At 34.9% G+C, this 18,346-nt stretch overlaps 1 long non-coding RNA gene and 2 other non-coding genes across 4 annotated transcripts; all 3 read right to left on the bottom strand.

The window, feature by feature from the left end:
* Positions 1-4,019: 4,019 nt before the first annotated feature.
* trnas-gcu lies at positions 4,020-4,101 on the bottom strand. The gene has a single exon. It is a non-coding gene; the product is annotated as a tRNA-Ser (tRNA).
* A 5,711-nt stretch (positions 4,102-9,812) lies between these two features.
* On the bottom strand, positions 9,813-9,885 carry trnar-acg. Its single transcript has one exon. It is a non-coding gene; the product is annotated as a tRNA-Arg (tRNA).
* A 1,242-nt stretch (positions 9,886-11,127) lies between these two features.
* Positions 11,128-16,457, bottom strand: LOC124387737. Of its 2 annotated transcripts, none has more exons than XR_006926216.1 (2): positions 16,196-16,457; positions 11,128-11,806 (listed from the first exon to the last, which is right to left on the bottom strand). It is a non-coding gene; the product is annotated as an uncharacterized LOC124387737 (long non-coding RNA). The 2 variants fall into 2 exon arrangements; XR_006926217.1 differs by lacking the exon at positions 16,196-16,457 and adding an exon at positions 11,949-12,011.
* Positions 16,458-18,346: the final 1,889 nt, after the last annotated feature.

An 18,346-nucleotide genomic window follows, 5' to 3' on the forward strand; every position in this document is an offset into this window, starting at 1 on the left:
CAATAATATCATAACCATTGTTAAATTATAAATTTAAGTGGAAACTGTTCCTGTTCATTAAAAATAAATATATCAGCAATAGTGAAGAAAAGTAAGAAGAGGAGTAACATTGTAATCCTGAGTGTTTAGTTCAGACCTCCAGCTCTAGAAATAAATATCAGGGTTGTGTATGTGAGACTGTCTCTGATTTCTGCACATGTAGCTCCGCCCACTCATATTTATTCATATTCATCATTTATTTTGTTTACTCAGTTTACTTCAATAATAAAAATCACTAACACTAAAAGGCCATGAATTCAAACAGATGAGTCAATAGATATTAGGACAATGACACAATTTTTAATTTCATACACAATTTTCAGTTCAGCTCATTTGTAAGTCTTTCAGTTCTCAGTTTTGCCTTCAGGCAGTAAAAGCAGTTCACATCCAGCACAAGTAGGATGCATTTTATACACATGCGTATGAATACAGGAAAGGCAGAAAGATCGCTTACAATAAATCAGAAAAAAAACTGAACAGAAAAGTGTCAAAGAATTTAATTCCACATGTGTACAGTAACTGTATATTTGTGAATGTAATGTGAATGATGTGTATTTGGCATCTATAAACCCTCTTTATTCTTTTTTTCTATTTCATACACCTGCATCTGTTACCACAAATGTTTCTCCTGTTTGTGGCTTACTGATAACAAGTAGGTAAAGGAAATATCTTTGATGAGTTTATGTACAGTCTTTCACTGACTCTGTATTAGTGTGTGTATACATTGCGTCTCTTAGAGCACAGTGATAGAGAGCAGAATCTGAGAGCTTTAGACCTCTGATAGTAAGTTCAGTAGAGTCTCCGGTTGTTTCTGTCTTTAATCGAGTGGCAGTGGCAGCGCCACCTACATAAAGTAAAAACTGTGGAGCACTGTGATTATTTTGTTTGTACCAGTAAAGCCAAATACTGCTGCTTCTTGACTCATATGAATATTTCAGAGTAACAGTATCTGTTTCTTTTCCAACAACATTGTCTTTGCCCACTGGCCCAATTTTATCTGCAAAACTGCCGACTGTGAAAAATAAATAATAAACACATTTGTGAATTGTGTATTTTTTAGACATTTGTGTACATTCAGGAAAAATTAATAACATGTGGAATTAATGGAAACATGTGATACAATGCAATAATTTAACTAATGAATATGAATGACCTGTAACTACAGTGAGAATCAGTGTTGTGTATCTCACTATGTACAGTAAGGTGTAGAGTTGAGTCATTTCTGAACACAGCTCTGTGAGGATTCTGTATAATAGTGCTGTATGTGCTGAACTTTACACATGAGGGAACACGTCTCTAGAAGACCACACCCAGGAAGTGCTGCTGTTGTAGTGTAAAACTGTACAGATCATCACTTTACAGTCACAATAAACTGAGTCTTTCTAGCTTTTATAAATATTTTCTGTTATAGTGAGATGATTATGATGAAAGGAAGCAGATCTTTTTTTTTTTATTAATTTGGCAATACATTCATAAACATATACTACTGGTGTGATGACTTCAGTGCAATTTACCTACTTAAATTCATTTGAAAAAAAATTGCTCAATTGCTATTTTAAGCTTAAATTTTTATTTATTTACAGATTTTAAAATTGTGGCAATTTTCTGAGGCTCCTACACAGAACGTGAGGAATTAATATAAATATTTATCACAGAGACTTTGTGAGTTTCTCAGACAGCTGTGTGGGATTTGTATGTGCAATAAGATAACCACAATACGTCTTGCTGAAATACTACTACAAACTTTGTTCACATTTAACTGTTGGAACACAATCTAGTGAAATAAAATAAGTATTTTTGAAGCCTGTCAAGTCACTTTATGAAGGAAAAAAATCTGTATTTGATTTAAAGCAGAGGGTTGAATTCATATAATTGACTACACTAAAGCTTTATGATTTCCAGGTCAGCTTTACCATTATGTCCCAGTGTTTCCATGGAAAAATAAGTAATCTTTTCATTCACAAATCATGACAGTAAGTTAACACAGCGGTTATAAAAATTCATGTTTAATTAATTCAGTATGCTGTAAATTCAAGCAACTAAATATCTGTTTAAAAATCTAATTGAATTTGCTTGTAATAAGATCACACTTTCTACACAAATCTACAGAGTGTCATTTGAACACATCCAGTAAAATAATGTAGCAGAATAAACTGTGTAGAGGTTTTTGTACAGTGCAGCTGGATTTCCTGTCACTGTGGGCCTCAGAGCACAGTAGTATAGAGCAGAGTCTGATACAGCAGCAGAGGAGATGATCAGATCCACTTGTTTCTTAATACCATCATCAACTTTAGCATCCATTCTTGGTGGGAGATCAGACACTAAAGTTCCACTTTGCAAAATATTAATAAGGAAGCTAGGATTAGATTTTGGATGTTGTCTGTACCAGAACAAGTTGTTTCCTTGTGAGCTGACTGTGTAGTTGCAGGACAGAGTAACATCTTCACCTTCATCTACAACTTTATGAGGGAAAAGTTGCTCTATTGAATCTGCCATGGAGTCACCTGTCATAGAGAAGAGAACATCATTTTAACTTTAATCAAAGCAAGCCAGATGTTTCGAACACTACACAAATTTATTACTAAGTAATATTTCTGCAATAACAAAAAATTCATGTATTACTCACCTAATAAAAGCCACAGAGACATGAATATAACAGTAAACATGATGAATGGTTTTAGCTGAAAAAAAAAAAATTCTACAATACTTTCTATATGTAACATCATAAAGGTTCATGAAGCTCCACCCAACATCATCACATGACAGAGTCACCAATGTTACTGACAGATTGCTGATTCTTACTGAAACATCCTGGTTTTACATTCAGCATCACACACGGAACAAGTCCTGAGCACATCCATACACTGTGTAAAACTAGTTTACCTGATCTCATGAATCATGTTAGGAGTATTTACATTATCCCATGACCAATACCCATGTGCTTGTACTTGTTCATGCTGGAGCCAGAAATATATTGCAGGTCAAAAGGAAAAAAAAATAGGATTTATAGGCATGTTGGAGTTTCATATTCATTCATTTAAGTAAAATCTCAAGAGAGATCCCAAATCAGGTACACCTCTGTTTTTAATGCAGTGCTTTATACAGTATATAAAATTACTATTCATCAATAACTGCAGAACAGTTTGAGTCTATTTTATTGTACACAGTAGTGTTCTTTATTAAAGAAATCAGTATTTCTGGGTTGGGTGTGAGCAGGGTACTAGTACTTGGTGCACAATATGTCAGCTCACAGCACCATCTTGTGGAGAAAGAAGAAAGACACAATTTTGTTTGTTTCTCTGGTTGGTTCCTGTTTTTTATTTACTCAGTCTAATTACTATCCCTCAATTTGCACAGAACAAAAGAGCTGCTGGGAATAAGAAGTCTTTGTAAATTCACCAAACAGCAATGTACAGAGCATAACTTCTATTCAACTCCTGATCTTGTGCAAAGCCTCAAGCTGTGTGTGAAACCACACGTTTCTGTTGCTACCTGATAACAGCTCTGTAAAGGGACCATCTTTATCTTCCTCTACACCATTGTTATGTTATTGTACAGCTTTTCAGTGTCTTTGTATTACTGTGCTGTGTCTCTGAGAGAACAGTGATAAAGAGCAGAATCTGAGAGCTTTAGGCCTCTTATAGTGAGTATAGTGATGTCTCTGGTTGTTCCTGCCTCTAATTGACGATCCGCTGGAGTGCTTTTTAGATGTGAACTTGCCCTCAAGCCTTTATACAGTAAAAACTGTGGTGTCTTGTTAGGATATTGTTTATACCAGTAAAGCAAAATGTATTCGCTGGTGTCTGTTCCTTTTCCATCGATGTACCCATTTGTGTCTGTCGGTCAAATTATATCTGCAAAAAAAAAAAAAAGGAAATCGGGCTTCATTTCCCGCAGAAACAAAGTCAGACAGTTCCATGAAAGTGTCTAAAGTCACTGTGCAAAAACTGCTTTTTTGTCCCGACTCTTAAAGCGGTATCCGACGAGGATGGGATTCGAACCCACGCGTGCAGAGCACAATGGATTAGCAGTCCATCGCCTTAACCACTCGGCCACCTCGTCACATGGAGCAAACCCAATATCCTGACGAAGCCCTATTTTTCAAGACAGACCTAATATATATATATATAAATGAAAAATATAAAAACACTATAAGATCTATAAGATCCCACGGAATCTTGGGATGCCATAGCACATGTTCATTCGGTTTTCCCAATGGCAACCGACACAGGGTAGGTAAAGGTCATGGCGTGACCCGGATTCGAACCGGGGTTGCTGCGGCCACAACGCAGAGTACTGACCACTACACGATCACGGCGATAAACGCTTGCTGCTTGAAGAATTCAAAGGCGCAGCAAAAAAAATTCACCTGAATTCAAGTTTGGGATGCTGTGTCCATGGGCCGTTTTATTAGCCACTTCTCTATGATGTTTTTATTTGCATTCATTTTACTGTGTTTTGCAGGCGTCCTAATCCAGAGAGTCATATAGTGGTACTTTGATCTAGTGAGCATAAAAAATTGTTGCTTTATCTGACAAGCAAAACTTTTAGACAGGGTATTAGCACAAGAATAGATAACTAATGAAACACTATGCAGCTTTAAACATTTATAAAACATTTTTTTTTTAATTTAATAATATTTTATGTATATAGCATAAAGTATATAGCATAGTGATAAAGTGCAGAATCTGAGTGCTTTAAAAAATGTAGTGCGCTATTTGAATATTGTATGTACCAGGAAAGCAAAATGTTACTGCTGCTTGATTCATATGAATATTTCAGGGTAACAGTGTCTGTTTCTTTTTCAACAATGTTTGCTTCATCCATTGACCCAATTTTATCTGCAAAACCTCCTGCTGTAAAAAAATAATAAAAAATAATACATTTGTGAATTTGTGTGTACATTTTATAATAATATTCTGTGTAATTATTTTTGTACAGTAAAATAGTGAATTACCTGTAACTACAGTGAGAATCAGTGTTGTGTATCTCACTATGTACAGTAAGGTGTAGAGTTGAATCATTTCTGAACACAGCTCTGTGAGGATTCTGTATAATAGTGCTGTATGTGCTGAACTTTACACATGAGGGAACACGTCTCTAGAAGACCACACCCAGGAAGTGCTGCTGTTGTAGTGTAACACTGTACAGATCATCACTTTACAGTATCAGTGTAAAATGATAATTAACACACTGTGTCTGACTTCACCTGTATTTGGAAGTTTGAGGCCTTTGCAGAAATATAAATGTTTGGTAGTGAAACTTCTATAAAACTTAAGGAGTGCAATGCTGTCCGTTTCTTTCTTTCTTTCTTTCTTTCTTTCTTTCTTTCTTTCTTTCTTTCTTTCTTTCTTTCTTTTTTTCTTTTGAGGTATGTAAAGTCAGTAACATCAGTGTGCTGGATCAAGTGCTATTTTATAAGTTGCCAAATAATTAGTGTTTATAATTTAAATGTAATACTTTATTTTGGATTTTTCTTGCATTCTAATAGTAGAAGTATTACATCTTTATTCCATCATTTTATGTATTTTATCACAATCACCAGCAGAGATCATTATTTTTAATGAAATATATTTTTTCTGTTGATTTCTTCAGTTTAATTAATTTATATTCATATAGCACTTTCAACAATGCACATTATCCCTAAGCAGCTTTAAAGATATAGATATATAATAATGAATTAATTGATTGTTTAAACAATACCCAGTATTACCATGTTTAATATGATGATTGTTGATGTCCAACCATATCAAATAAACATCAAACTCCTGGAACTGAGACAGAGAAGGGTATTTAAGTGAAACAGGTGAACAGCTCCCCCTACTGGGAGGGAAAAAAGCTTTTTGTACAGTGGGTTTGAGTTTTGTGTCACTGTGGGCTCCATGGCGCAGTAGTACAGTGCAGAGTCTGATACTGCAGCAGGAAAGATCTCCAGATCTACTTTCTTTTCTTTTTTACGAAGTATGATGGATATTCTTGGGTCACGTTGTGAATCTTTAGTGACATAATCTGAGAATATTTGAATCATCAGCAGAAACTCTGGACCTGATTGAGGTTTTTGTTGATACCAGTGGAGCTCTCTAGCTGTGTCGTCATATGTGCAGGTCAGTCTGGTGTTACTGCCTTCAGGTGAAGATGTGATGGTTTGTTCTGGTGTAATGCTGCTGCCAACAGCTCCTGCAGTAAACACATTACAACAACAAATATTTCTAATGTCATTTCTTAAGGACCAACTGAATCATCATGTTTATGTTTCAGTACAAATCTCCAGCATCCACATAAAGTTTGTGTAGAATATAAAAGACTTACCAATGATTTGAACAACTATGAAAAGAAAGAAGAGGAACATGATGGTTGTGTCTTGCAGTAGATATAAATGTCAGTATCTCTGTGAAACTGTCTAAACTGTATCTCACCACATCGAGCTCCGCCCACTTTTACTGAGGGGTAGTCACGACCATTCTGTCATCAATCCCTCAGTTTGTAGTCGTGTAAATTCTGCCCTCATTTCATCTGAAATTACAAAGATGGAGGATTTTTATTTATTTTTTAAATCAAATAATTAAAGTAAAAATTAAATGTAAATACAGAGATAATTTAGAGATTTGTTCAGATGTGTGTTAATGTTCTTAATGTCCATGTTGTGCTGAATTTTTTGACAATGCTGAAAAGGTGGTATAGAAGAATATCTGATATTATAATAAATAAATAATAAATTAACAAAGACAACTCAAATATTAAAATTTCCTAAGGTGTTCTTTGTATTAGTGAATTGAGTTGTGAGGAAGTATGTAGTTAGTATTTAATCAGATTATTAAGTATTGAAACTGTTTATTCTAAAAGTTTCGTGATAAATAGAACTACAGAAAAAGTCACATGGTGCAGACAGGAGACATGTTTATAACTGATCTTTATTTTAGGGTTGTTTACACTCAAGAATTGAGGATTTAACTCATGATCCTTGAAGATGGATTTGGACTGTAATTAATATAAACAGTCTGCTACAATGGTTTTGGGCTGCAGTTGCCATGAACAGTTAAATCGGCTGAATCAAGTCTCCATCAGTAAACAGTTGAAAACCTCAACAAAGATAAAACTAAAATAAATGGATGTTTGGTGTCACCCAGATGAGGATGGGTTTCTCTCAAGGTTTCTTCAGCCACTAACTTATTAATTAGGGATAAATTGATAATCTATAAATTTTAAATACATATTTAGAATCAATTTATTTCTGTAAAGCTGCTTTGGGACAAAGTTTATTGTTAACCTTCTGTCAGGATCTGCCGGGCACACTGAGCGCACTTCCGGTTTCGCGGCATGCACTTCCGGTTTCGCGGTGAGCACTTCTGGGTCGGCGGCCATCTTGCCTTTTTCCCGCGCCTCCCGGTATATAAGAACAACCAAGAGTTTAGTTCCTAGCCAGATTATTTTACCGGCTTTCTTCCTCCTAAGATTATTCTTGCATTCCGGCCTGCTCTGGATCCTGATCCTGATCCTTACCCTTAACCTGATTTCTGTTCTTCTCTGTCTCCTTGGTTACCTGGTTTGGACTTTGGACTGTTTGTGGTTTATGTTTTGCTCTGCCCCGTATTGTTCTGTTTGCCGGCTCTTGATATTTTGGACTGTTTTTTTGGTTTTGGTTTTGTCTCCCTGCATTGCCCTGTTTGCCTGTGCCTTGATCTGGGACTATTTTTGGATTGTGTTTTTGCCTTTGCCCCTTTGCCCTACCTTTTTATATTAAAGACTGTTTTGCCTGACTCCTGTTTGCATCCTGCATTTGGGTCCTCCCATCCACTCTACTCACCTAGCCCAGCACCTGTGTTTCCGGACATCTATACAAATAAAAAAACATTGAACTGTATGTTTCAAACAACTTTTGAGAAATGATTCATATTTTTCCTTCAGAAGAACTGCACTTGTGAAGAAGCCCGTTTTAGATACTTTTCTAGAAATACAACAAACTGCTTTGTAGAGCACACTCATACACACACACACACACACACACACACACACACACATAAGCATACCCTGTATATACTATTTTTCCTATATATATCTTTATCTTTATATATTTTTATATTTTACATAGTTTATTGTTTTTATTTATCTTCTTTTTTCCCTTGTTTTATTGTTTCCCCCATCCTATTCCCTCATGCCGGCCAAATCGTACAAAGCATTTCACTGCATGTCGTACTCTGTATGTATGTGTATGTGAACAGTTGAATTTCAAATCCAGTGTCAAAACAGTGTCGAGGCCAGCTGGATTTCCTGTGACTGTGGGCCTCAGAGCACAGTAGTATAGATCAGAGTCTTGCTTATTAGTTTTATCCACTTTAACATCCAGACGTGGTGGAATGGAGTCACTTTTATCTCCACTTAAATCATAAATATAAAGAAGGAACTCAGGGTTAGATTTCGGATGTTGTCTGTACCAGTGCAGGTAGCTGCTTGTAGCACTTGTGCTGTAGCTGCAGGACAGAGTAACATCATCACCTTTATTTACAACTTCATGAGTGAAACTTGGGTTTATTGAATCTCCCATTGAGTCACCTGTTATAGAAGAGAACATAATGCATTTAACTTTTAATGTGTGCACAAATAATAGATAAATAATCTTACATTCTGCTTTTTCTCCTCACCACACTCTCATTTATCACTAATTCAATACTTAACATATTGAAGGATCGAAAAATATTAATATATAACTCACCTAGTGAAAGCCACAGACACGTAAATATAACAGTGAACATGATGATTATTTTTTCCTGAATAAAAAAATTCTGAGCTCTTTCTGTACACTAATATGTTAACATCATACACGTTTATGAAGCTCCACCCTACAGCATCACGTGACAGAGTCACCAATATTACTGTCAGATTGTTGGTTTTTACTGAAACATACTGACTTTACATTCAGAATCACACGGGGAATCTGTCCTGAGAACATAATAAACAAACACAAACCATAAAAATATTGTAATTATAATAATTTTAACAATAGTCCACTATAAAAAATAAATATAAACAAATTAATTTAGGATGTAGTTAAATTATGTAAAAAATTCTGTATATTAAACAGTATAACAAACATTTTCTGAGGTATTTCACTGAGCCATTAGGGCTTAAAGGGAAGTGTGCACAGTGTGTGTAATGTGTCCTGGATTGAGTAAATGTTGTAGTAAAAGAAACAGTAATCAAGACTTTCTATTAAAGATGAAATGCGGCCACAACCCAGAGTACTAACCACTATACGATCACGGCGTTAAACGCTTGCGGTGGCGCAAAAGTTATGTTTGTCCTGGAATGTCAGCTACTGGCTGACGACATGGGCCACACTGGGAGCTGTTCAACTTATTCGTCTTTCCTTCTGGTAACTATTTCAATGGTGTACAGCGTTGCGCTTTGTGAAAGTCAACTTACAAGCGTGATGCAAAACGTGGCCAAAGTCCGATTTAGCGTGCTATGTTGAAAGGACCATGCCATGACTCTAACACCAGCTGGAGTAGCTGTGGCTCCTCGAGCAAAGTGAATGCAGAATTAAACGCCCTTAGTGAAGCAAAAAGAAGGTTTTTGCTTCACTAAGGAAGGAAGTCGAACCCAGGCCGCCTGGGTAAAAACCAGGAATCCTAACCGCTAGACCATATGGGAAACAGATGTCGAAACCTGATCACAAAGGGCTGTGTCAGATGAGGACCAACTTTGGATCCATTGAAACACATCCCTTTGATCTCAGTGTGTCAAACTGTGGCATCCTGCATAAGGTCAGAAAGAGCCAAGCCAGCCAGGAGTCGAACCTGGAATCTTCTGATCCGTAGTCAGATGTGTTATCCATTGCACCACTGGCCCAAGCCTGAGCTTCCTTAATGAGATACTCAGTCATTTTGATGCCCTTCATGAAAACGCGCCACTGGACGTGAGCCACGACCAAACCAAGAATTCAAAAGCACAGCAAATAAATTCACCTGAATTCAAGTTTGGGATGCTGTGTCCATAGGCTGTTCTATTAGACACTACTCTATGATGTTTTTATTTGCATTTATTTTACTGTGTTTTGCAGGCGTCCTAATCCAGAGAGTCGTATAGTGGTACTTTGATCTAGTGAGCATAAAAAATTGTTGCTTTATCTGACAAGCAAAACTTTTAGAAAGGGTATTAGCACAAGAATAGATAACTAATGAAACACTATGCAGCTTTAAACATTTATAAAACTTTTTTTTTTTTTTTATTTAATAATATTTTATGTATATAGCACTTCTAACAGTGGCGATTGTCCCAAAGCAGCTTAAAATAAATTAATTCATGAAAATATACATTTGTAATTCATAATAAATTTTCCCCTATAATTTTATTCACAACAGGGAAAATTCTTGATTGATTATTCACACAATACCCATATTACCATATGTAAGATGATGATTGTTGATATCTAAAACCAAATAAACATCAAAGTCCTGAAACTAAGACAGAAAAGTGATTACAAACTTAGGATACCATCAGCCTAAACCTCTATTGGGAGAAATTATATCACACTTAACATAAAGACATAAAACAAACAGGGTAAAGTGCTAGTTCAAGTCTTACAGGAAGAGGCACTGTAGATCTTCACCTGTCATTTGAAGACAGACAGTGACTGAGTGCAGAAAAGAGTCTTGATGTATATCTACAACTTACCCTGAGAGATGGTGGGAGCAGTCGAGCAGTGCTGGAATAATTACTAGTCTGACTTCATCCTGACTACATCCACCACATAAATAAATACAGAATTATATTGAGAATTAAATGAATGATTATGGAGGGAAAAAGTAATTTTTTTTAGCATTTCCTTTTACATTTGATCTCCTTTAACATTTAATCATTAATATATTTATTTTTGCAGAAATGTATGAATATTTCCATTAATTTATGTGTAATTTATGATATTTAATTTAGATTTTTGGTTCTAACCATCATCTCTATGTTAGATATACAGTGGGTGAATTGACAGAATGAAGGAGGGTGTGTGTTGGTGTGGAGCTGCTTTGCTGTGACACTGTTGGTGATTTAATCAACACTGAGGGCACATTTAAACTGCATGACTCCCACAGAGAATGTGTGTCCAAACTTTTGACTGGAACTGTTTATACAAGTACATAATAAACACATGGACCAATGAACAATGAACAGATGGAAATTCAATACAGGAAAACACCAGACACAATAGATCTGGAAATGTTATTGAATATATTTTGGAGCATTCAAAATGTAAATATATTTGTAGACTGCTGTGATGAAAATGTTAGTGTTAATTATTTTATCTTTCTTCCAGCTGCATCTGTTGCAACACATGTTGTTTGTGTCTGTGGTTAACTGACAATTTGATCAAATGAACACCTTTAATCTGCTGTGGTTTTAGAAGCTTCCTATATTCCATTGTTAGGTTTTTGTAAAGGCTTTCAGTGTTTTTGTATTACTGTGTCTCCTACTCTTAGAGCGCAGTGATAGAGAGCAGAATCTGAGAGCTCTAGACCTCTGATAGTAAGTTCAGTAGAGTTTCTGGATGTTTCTGTTTGTAATCGAGTGTCAGTAGGAGTGCTCGCATAACTAACTGACCTTGCGCCTTTATACAATAAAAACTGTGGTGTGCTGTTAGGATATTGTTTGTACCAGTAAAGCCGAATGTATTCACTGCCTGACTCATATGAACATTTCAGAGTAAAAGTGTCTGTTTCTTTTCCTATAATATTGGCATCTTCATATGTCGGCCCAATTTTATCTGCAAAACTGCCTGCTGTAAAGAAAAAAATATAAATGAATAAATGTGACATAATGAATCTCTTTTGTAAACATAACCAAAACAACCAATAAATTAATGTTCGAAAATACATTTGGTGTTCTATAATACAACTGATTAACAAATGAGTGTTAATTACCTGTAACTACAGTGAGAATCAGTGTTGTGTATCTCACTATGTACAGTAAGGTGTAGAGTTGAGTCATTTCTGAACACAGCTCTGTGAGGATTCTGTATAATAGTGCTGTATGTGCTGAACTTTACACATGAGGGAACACGTCTCTAGAAGACCACACCCAGGAAGTGCTGCTGTTGTAGTATAACACTGTACAGATCATCACTTCACAGTATCAGTGTAAAATTATAACCAACACACTGCATCTGACTTCACCTGTATTTGGAAGTTCTTCACAGAAATATAAATGTTTGGTAGTGAAACATCTATAAAACTTAAAGAGTGCAAAGTGCAAACATAGAAAGCTGTCCTTTTCTTTCTTTCTTTCTTACTTTCTTTTTTTTTTTTTCTCGAGGTACATGACGTTAGTAACATCAGTGTACTGGATCAAGTGCTATTTTATAAGATAGGAAATTATTAGTGTTTATAATAAAACCATATTTTAAATTTGATCCTTTATTTTGGATTTTTGTTGCATCTTTATAATAGAAGTATTAAATCTTTATTCCATCATTTCATGTATTTCATCAGAATCACCAGCAGAGATCATTATTTTTACTTAAATGTTTATTTTCAGTTGAGTTTAAATCATTTATATTCATATAGCACTTTTAACAATGCACATTGTCCCTAATCAGCTTTAAAGATATAAATAGATAATAAATAGTACATTTAAATTCATAAATGAGTATATGTGACAGTATTTTGTTTGTGAAAATGCAGCACTATAGACTCATAAATGCTGCACATGTTTTATCATAAAGAGCAGTCAATATAAATAGACATTCTTATATGTTTTTACTTCACTAAACTACTTTATTCCATTGTATTTCGATTTTCTCTGAGGTGATCAACTGTGAAATATAATTAACTACAAAAATTAAACACATTCATTTCCTTTAATTTTAAGAAACATATTCTATTGTAAATCAAACTGATGAACTGAATCACATTTCCTAAGATGTTCTCTGTATTAGTGAATTGGGTTGTGAGGAAGTATGTAGTTAGTATTTAACTGATCAGATCTGTTTATTCTTAAAGTTTAGTGATACATAGAACTATATGTTCTTAACTGATCTTTATTCTAGGGTTGTTTACCCTCAAGAACTGAGGATTAAACTCAGGAACCATGAAGATGGATTTGGACTGTAATTAATATAAACAGTCTGCTACAGTGATTTTGGGTTGAAATTCTCATGAACAGTTGAATGAGCTGAATCAAGTCTTCATCAGTAAACAGTTAAAAACCTCAACAAAGCTGGAACTGTAATGAATGGATATTCGTTGTCACACAGATAAAGATGGGTTCCTCTTAAGGTTTCCTCGAGCCACTGGCTCATTCATTAGATAATTCAATAAAAACATTATTACTAATTATCTAAAAATATAAACTATATTTTTGTATTTTATTTATTTTTGTAATATAACATTTGGAGAATGTTTAGTGTTAAAACTGATATACAAATACAATTTAATTGAACTAAATGTTTTAATCAAACACACTTTTAAAGAATTATTCACATTTTTTCTTTCAAACTTTCTCACACTGAACACTGTGCAAAAGAGCAGAACTGCACTTGTAATGAAGGCTGTTTAAGTCACCTGACTGAAGATTATCAAAATTGCTCTGTAGACCCCATTGTAGGGCACAAACATACACACTCACACATTCACATTCACATAATACAGATTATTTGGACAACAATTAGTCATCAAGTCATGTCTTTGGGTTGGTGGAGGAAACATCTGAGGCACAGTGGAAACAAATTCAGCACACACAGTGGAGGTGAGATTCAGAACCCTCAATCTCAAAGGTGCAAAGCAAACAAGCCAACCTCTAAGCTACTGTCTCCCCCTGTTGGCAGTCTTTAGTATAACATGACAGTGTGAAGGTTTTTGTACAGTGCAGCTGGATATCCTGTCACTGTGGGCGCCAGAGCACAGTAGTATAGAGCAGAGTCTGATACAGCAGCAGAGGAGATGATCAGATCCACTTGTTTATTATTTTTATCAACTTTAACATCCATACTTGGTGGAATTGAGTCACTTTTTCCTCCAGTTGCATCATAATATAAAGAAGGAACTCAGGTTTAGATTTTGGATGTTGTCTGTACCAGTGCAGGTAGTTGTTTGTATAACTTGTTTTGTATCTGCAGGACAGAGTAACATCATCACCTTCATCTACAACCTTATGAGTGAAAAGTGGCTCTATTGAATCTGCAATGGAGTCACCTGTCATAGAGAAGAGAACAATGTTTAAACTTTTACATAATCACACCAAAACGAAATAAATCTGACTCACACCCACATTGATAAATCACTATTAAGATTTCTAAAGTAACAAAAAGTCAGTGTGTAACTCACCAAGCCACAGACACATGAATATAACAGTGAACATGATGAATGGTTTTAGCTGAATAAAGATATTTTTCTGTTTTTCTGAATGATCAGATTTGTCTGTACTGTAATATGTTTACATTATAAAGGTTCATGAAGCTCCACCCCACAGCATCACATAACAGAAACACCAATGTGAATGTAAGCATGGTTGTGTGGAGCTCTAGTAGGGATGGGTGACACCAATAATTTTCTTTTCGATCCAATACCAAGAACTTTCAAGATAAGTATTGTGAGACTGATACCGATACTTCAATGAAATATGTAAAAAAATGTTTTCATAAAAATCTTACTGTTAAAAAATGTCCATTTGAAATATTTATACACGTATGCAGTGTAATGTTCTGCTCCACATGAAATACTGTAATATCTTTATATCTAAAACAATCTGTATGGTATAAAGTATAGCTCTCTGAAACAATTCTACTAAAGAGCTCTGCCTCAATCCAGAAGATGGGGGTCTTGTCGGTGTTACAGTACCTCCTCTGCTCTCCTCAACTGTACTCAGTCCTGCTCTATATTTTACTTTTAGATGCTTTTTCATATTGTTGGTATTGCCACAGTGACCTATTGGTTTCCCATTGACATTCCTATTTATGTATTATAAATATTTATATACTATAAAAACAGCAATGCTTTAGGATCGATCTGCACAAAACTAAGCTCTAGTACTTTTCTCACAATACGATTAGTGACTGTGCCACCTTGTGCTCATCAAGGAGAAAACCTAACATAAAGTCATGAAGTATTAAAGGATGAGTAATTCTCAGATTAATTCACAGCCTAAGCAAGATTATAAAATAAACCTTTACACTTTTGGTTGAATATATTAATAGTTACTAAAGGTTAATGTCTCTGATTACATTATAGACTCGAGCAGTGGTGGAGGAAGTACGCAAACTATGTACCTAAATAAAGTAAAAAGAGATACAGTAGGTAAAACATTACAACAGTAAAGTTAAACTGCTTCCATTAAACTTTTACTTAAGTAAAAGTACAAAAAGATTTCCGATTCGATGTACTTAATGATCCAAAGTACTATGATTTATAATTGCTGGAATCTGATTGTTATGTATCATGTGGAAAATCTGACCAGAAATCCATTAATTAATTCCACATGAAGTGCATCAGTAACATGATACAATGGCCATGTATTTATTTTCTTTCAAATATATTTGCCGCATTAAAAATATACATTTGTGAATTCAGTGTGAACGGTGTGCAGTTGTTCTGTTGATTCAGTTGTATATGTTATCACATTTGTCCTTGTGTCTGTGGTTTCCTGATAACAAGTGGTTAAAGGAAATATCTGTCATTTTCTGTGGTTTTCAAAAACTTTAGGTTTTGTACAGCCTTTCAGTGACTTTGTATCACCGTGCTGTTATGGCTAGAGAGCAGTAAAAGAGAGCAGAATCTGAGAGCTTTAGACCTCTGATAGTAAGTTCATTAGAGTTTCTGGTTGTTTGCATCTGTAATCGAGTGTCATTAGGAGTGCTCGCAGAACGATATGACCTTGCACCTCTAAACAGTAAAAACTGTGGTGATCTGTTAGGATATTGTTTGTACCAATGAAGCCAAATAAATTCACTGCTTGACTCATATGAACATTTCAGAGTTACATTTTCTGTTTCTTTTCTCACAACATTGACATCTTCATTTGTTGGCCCAATTTGATCTGCAAAACTGCCCGCTGTAAAGAAAAAAAAAAAAATCATGAATATCTTTTGTTAACATAACCAACACAACAAATACATATATTTTTTTTAATACATTTGTTGTTAATTAATACAATAAAACTGGTGAATATGAAGTACCTGTAACTACAGTGAGAATCAGTGGTGTGTATCTCACTATGTACAGTAAGGTGTAGAGTTGAGTCATTTCTGAACACAGCTCTGTGAGGATTCTGTATAATAGTGCTGTATGTGCTGAATTTTACACATGAGGGAACATGTCTCTAGAAGGCCACACCCAGAAGGTGCTGTTGCATGACGTGCATCACTTTACAGTATCAGTGACGGTGAACTGAGTATTGGAATTTCTGACTGACAGCTGTTTCTTGTGGTCCAAGTATGTCTAGTTCGACTTATTGGTGGTGGTTGAGGAGAATCCCCCTTTCATATGTAAAGCGCTTTGAGTGCTGCAGAAAAGCGCTATATAAATGTAACAAATTATTATAATTATTATTATTATTGTTAAAACAGTTCATATCTCTGACCATCTACTTTTGGTTTGAGCCTTTGGTGTCTGTTGTAAACACTGCTTTTGTTGCTGAAAAGCAATAAACTAATATAATTTATTAATAAATGAATCTACTTAACTCTTGAGTTGCTTAAGTGGTGTAACAATACAGTTTCTGATGCTTGTTGGCGATTTATTATGCATGTTTGACTGCTGAATCTTACATAACCAATTACCATTCACAAATCCACCTGCATTTTTCCAACAGCATTTTTTTTTACACCAGGAGTAGACTTAACGAAACCAATAAGGACAATTTATTATAATATAGTACACTGATTTGTAATTTTATCTCTAGAGATTATAAACAGGATCATGCAGTTAAGGTTTTAATTGATTATTATTTATTTCTTAAACAACTTTTGTATGTGGAAGATGATGCTTAGATTTCATGCTGGGTGTTGATTCTAAATGGCAGATTCCATCCAATGTATTTAAATGTACATTTATTTTTGTCAACAATTCATTGTATAAATATTGCCAACAAGAAAAATCCAAACATTATTTTTAAGTACTGACATGATATTTTATTAAAATATGGTTTTCCACAAACCATACATGAAAAGTGCAATTGCAGCCACGAATCAAAAGAATTTACAATCTTTTCCATGACTAATGTTAAACACCAACAGAAACTAACAAACTACATACACATACATACACACTGTACATACAATATATACATTTAAACATTAACAGTCTTAATAGCCATAAGTGAGTTGTGAAATCAGGTAATAAAACAAACAATAAAACAACCCTGTGTAGCGAATTTAGCTCGCAAAAAGGGAAATATTTAAGTAATTATAACGGGTTATACTCACTCAAATATTTAAATTAACGGTAATGGAATTAACGTTACAATTATTTGGTCTGTTCTTTACCAGACAGTATAATCTTTCATTTTATAAAAGGGGTATCTCCCCGGCCAAGAAAAGCGTGACCCCACCCCCTTTACTTTATACCGTACAAGTAATAGAGCATGTATTACGATCAATTATTGCAGGAACTTTGAAATGTGAGCAGCATTCAGAGGCAATCACTTATGAAAAAATACACTGTTTAATGAATGAGAAACAGCATAGAATTAACCACACAAACATACACAAAGAGAGAAAAATAAAAGGAACAAAAAGTAAAAAATTTGTAAAAGGAAGAAAAGGAATGGCAAGCTTAACTTCAAAATAACCACAACCTAAATAAGAATCATCAAGAAATTAAAATTCATCTTAAAAATAAAGGACTCTAGCTTAATCACGCATTTAAACTGGTTGGTAAAATGGTTACTTGCATTGGCTTTGTGCTGAACAAGAGTCCAGATGTGGTAGACAAAGGAAATTCTTGTAAAGTACGTGAGGAGGGAGTTAGATGTTCTTCCAGGTTCTCCTAAAGATCAGAGTAGAAGAAGTTCTTGAAGGTAAAGCTTGCCTGAAGATCTACCTCAAAGGGTTTGAGTCCTGTCTCAAAGAAGGGGGTTCTTGAGCCACACTCATCTTTGGTGTAATGGGCAATTAATAAAAGTGTATAAAGTAGTGTGTAGAAGTGTGTAGGATTTTGGAGGCCGAATGGAACGGAAAAGAGGAGTCCTGTGTGAAAACCTGAACGCAAAAACATAACTCGCATGTAAAGTCCAACACATACAATAATGAACAAGGAGTGAATGTGAGTGAGGGGTTTATGTTGTGCAGGTAGGTGTTTGGATCAGTTGTCTTGTAGTTGCAGGACAG

Source organism: Silurus meridionalis, chromosome 6 (genome assembly GCF_014805685.1).
Source record: "Silurus meridionalis isolate SWU-2019-XX chromosome 6, ASM1480568v1, whole genome shotgun sequence".
Lineage (NCBI taxonomy): Eukaryota > Metazoa > Chordata > Actinopteri > Siluriformes > Siluridae > Silurus > Silurus meridionalis.